The sequence below is a fragment of the Solanum tuberosum genome, unplaced genomic scaffold (genome assembly GCF_000226075.1).
Source record: "Solanum tuberosum cultivar DM 1-3 516 R44 unplaced genomic scaffold, SolTub_3.0 scf00297, whole genome shotgun sequence".
Lineage (NCBI taxonomy): Eukaryota > Viridiplantae > Streptophyta > Magnoliopsida > Solanales > Solanaceae > Solanum > Solanum tuberosum.
In genome coordinates this window covers 142660-147064 of record NW_006239220.1, presented here as the reverse complement: position 1 = coordinate 147064, position 4405 = coordinate 142660, and positions in this window count along the sequence as shown.

Genomic DNA, 4405 nt, shown 5'->3' with positions numbered 1-4405 from the left:
CAAAGGGTTGTGACTTCTCGGAAAGGTCACTTTTTCGATGAGTTGTGACTTTTTCGATAAGTTGTGACTTTTTTTAAAGGGTTGTGATTTTTCAATGAGTTCGACTTTTCCAAAGTGTTGTGACTTTTTCAATAAGTTGTGACTTCTTGGAAAGGTCATGATCTTTCGGATAAGACACAAAAAACATTTGTTCATACTACCCTTTGTTGACTATAAATAGAGGGACTTCCTCTCATTTTCCAACCACAATTTTTTTCTAATCTTCTACTCTTCTTCTTCTTGCATTTTAAATTTCCTTGTGTAATTTATTGTCGTTTGACTGAGTTCGAAGTTTAGCGGAATATGAGGTACCACTATTTTGATGAAGTAAGTCGTTCTATCCTAAGAGGGTATATTCCATAACCTCGAGTACTTGAGGAAAATAATATAATTTTGATGATATAATAATTATTTTTTGCTTAATATACACATTAATATGTAATGTTCCAATATATGAAGTTAACATGATGTAGTCTAAAGTCATTTGTTTTTGTTAACAATTTCTCTTGTGATGTAGATATATGCTTCTGAATATCTTTTTTTCAAAATTTAGAGAATTGTCACGATTTGTTTTTGATGCTCAAGACAAAAGAATAACCTTATTTATCAATGTTACTTGTGTGATTTAGACTCCCAGGAAGTTTGCTTCAAAATAGTTACTACTATATAAACATTGTCCTTTTGTTTTACTTATTTACTATTTCTTAATATTTCAGTATTTTAGACGAAGAAAAGTTCATATGACTCTTAATAACGCCAATAGAAGTTTGTATTAGTTTAATTTTTATTATTTATTTAATAGCTAATTTTATGAGATAAATATTTTCATTAATGCAAATATATATTTATATTTGGGTAGGTATTTGTATTTAAACTAAAGTATTATATATGTCACAAATGTATTATCAAGTTAACGAGATCTTCTAACTTGAAAATAGATTATTTTAAAATGTTCCGAGTTCTTTTTCAGAACAAATGTGAAAATATGTAAATATATATGAATCATTTAAAATTTATCATTAACAAAATAAATTTTATAGTCAATAATATGGAATAAACATTTTCATTTTGTCCCTACACTGAATTAAAATCTAATAACTATAAAAAAAAAAACTAACATTAATTAAAAGTCCTATTTATTTATGTAAGTATAAAATTTATTAGAAATTCATCTATTGCACATTAATTCTTTAGTTATAACATTATAAATTTTGTTAGTTATTACTAATTATTGCAAATTTATTCACACTCTTTTACATTCTTTAGTCATAGTATTATGAATGCTAATAGTTATTACATTAATTATTTCTATCTTTCATCTTTCCTTATATTAACTTTGACCAATAATTTTCATATTATTATACCGCCCTATATATGTGATAACACGGTGTTGTTATTTTTCCTTGGACGAATCATGTTTGGTTGAATAAATTGAAAATTGTTTACAAGTATATGAACTATATCTTTGTTGGGTGTAAGATAAACAAGTGATTATATATATGATTTCTTAGATAGAATATATTCTTTAATTTTAATTTTTAGTTTTTTCGGTAAGAAAAAAAAGGAAACTTTTCTCAGTTAACTATGGACATTTAGATTACTATCTTTGATTCATGCACACAGACAATCGAGTAGTCAAATATGAGATCCAACAAAAAGAACGTCATCTATTATGTTATAACTTATAAAATAAAAATTAATATACAAAAATCTAAAAAATAAAATGTAGTTGTTCTCCACATGTTCATATGACATCTAAATAGATTAAGTGGAGTACACATGTAATGCACATCTGGTTAGATGACATGAAAAATACACAATAAATATCGTTTATAAGGTAATATTAGTGAGATACAACTAATTGCATGATTGAACCTCATCAAATTGAAAATAATAATAATAAAAAATAAAATAAAATAAATAAATATATATATATTATATATATATATATATATATATATATATATATTCCTATGGCATCAAGAAAGAAGCGACAGTATTTCAGTGAAAAGACTGTTCAATTTTCTGCTTGATAACATTAAAAAAAATAATACTATAGGTATATCTACCATCAAAATATATAGATACCATCAATACAAATAAAATTAATTTTGAATACACATATACATGGCATTAATACTAGATACACAAATACATATAATTTATAAAACTCATATGCATTCTTAAATACTGATGCATCAATTCACTCTTTATATTTTTCAGTAATCATCATGTTGCAATCCGGCGCTACTATTTCGGGTCGTTTGCAATTTCAAATATCTATCTATATATAATAGGAGAAGAAAAAATGCCACTTATCAACATCACAAATTTTTAGAATTTTAAATTATTAATAACTAAATATTATATAACTAATTAATTATTAAAAATTCAATCTTTAAAATGAAAATACACATGTCAAATAATGACAATTGTCGGCATTTTTATAAACAAACATAATTTTTTTTTTAAATCCAATTTATAAATTAGGAAAAATAGATTATTTTAAAAAAAAATTTAATCTAGGACAGATTTACTATTTTGAAAAATGTAAGATTAAAAAGTAAAAAAGAAAAATAAAAAACAGTGTGCATCAGTTAAACGTTGTGCATAACTCCCACTAATTAAAACTGATTTTTGTGGATAAACTTTAGAAGTTTTAAGTATTATAAAATAATAAAAACTGAAATAAAAGAATAACTGCTAAAAAAGAATAACTGCTTAGATTTTCATTTCCTTTAATAGGGAAAAATCTGTATTTTTGTGTTGTAGACTGTTTTTCACTTCCATTATTTATGAAAAATATTATTGATTAATATTTTTGACACAATTTAAATATCTAGCAATCATCTCGGTGGATATGATTGGTAAGTTTTTCACTATATTATGTTTGTATATGTATCTTTTTTTCTTTTCACCTTTTTAAAGTTTAATTGCATAAAGTAATTAAAATGACAAAAAATGAAAAGTGATTTTGCCAGAAATTGATTATACTAAAGGTGTAAATCTTTTTTTTAAAATATGGCAGGTGAGAGATTTGTAATTTTTATTTTTTATTTGTAAATTACAAGCAATAGGTAAATTTTTATCAATATTTGTTTATATCTATAACTTTGAAATTCGTACTTTTTTTGTTTTTGCTTCTATTAAGATTTGGCTAATGTGTTAAGTTTCTTTAGGAGTCTTTTTTTAATTTTTATTAGTTAATTAGTAAATAGTTAATAATGCTTCTATTAAGATTTTTTTCGCAAGGACATAGAAACTATGAAAACAAAGCAAAAAATGTATTTACATATAAGAATTAAGTCTTCTTTTCTTTTGTCTTAAAAATTAAAACTTTACCAAAAGTTAATGTTCTCTTATATAAAGAGTATAATTAAGTTGAATACTTTAGGATTAAGTCAAATAAATTCACATTCAATAGCTTTATTTGTTGTCATCATGTTCTTTATTTTTATGTTTAAGAATTTTATAGTTGTCATGTTCTTTATTTATTTTAAAATTTTCATATTATAATTTTATAGAATTTAATTTTTTTTGCTACTATAAACTAGAAAACTGTAAGGAATTTTATTATTAAAATTGTACAAATATTTTTTGATTGCTAAAACCGGAGAAGCCATGAGAAGAAAGAGAAAAAGGGTTACATAATATTTTAAAAATGTTGATGTTGCATATTGTTGAAATTGTGGTGATTTAAATTGTAAAATCAGAAGAAAAAATTGTTCGAATTATTATTGGATGCATTCCTTAATCAAATAGATTTTAGTCGTTATTAGAGGATTTAATATATAGAAAAAGATTTCAATTTTATTAAATTAAGGAAGTAAAATTTCATTTCCTTTAATAGGGAAATTTTTTTATTTTGTGTTCTAGACTGTACAACTTCCATTATTTATGGAAAATATTATCGATTAATATTTTTGATACAATTTAAATATTTAGCAATCATCTCGGCCGATATGATTGATAAGTTTTTCACTATATTATGTTTGTATATGTATCTTTTTTTTCTTTTCATCTTTTAAGTTAAATGGCATAAAGTAATTAAAATGACAAAAAAATTATATGGAATGAACAAAAAGAAAAGTGTTTCGCCAGAAATGTATTATACTAAAGGTGTAAATCTTTTCTTAAAAATATGGCACGTAAGAGATTTGTAATTTTTATTTTTTATTTATAAATTACAAGTAATAGGTAAATTTTTTATTAATATTTGTTTATATCTATAACTTTGAAATTCGTACATTTTTTGTTTTTGCTTCTATTAAGATTTGTTTTGCAGGGACATAGAAACTATGAAAACAAAGCCAAAAATGTATTTACATATAAGAATTAAGGGTGTGTTTGGTATGAAGGAAAATGT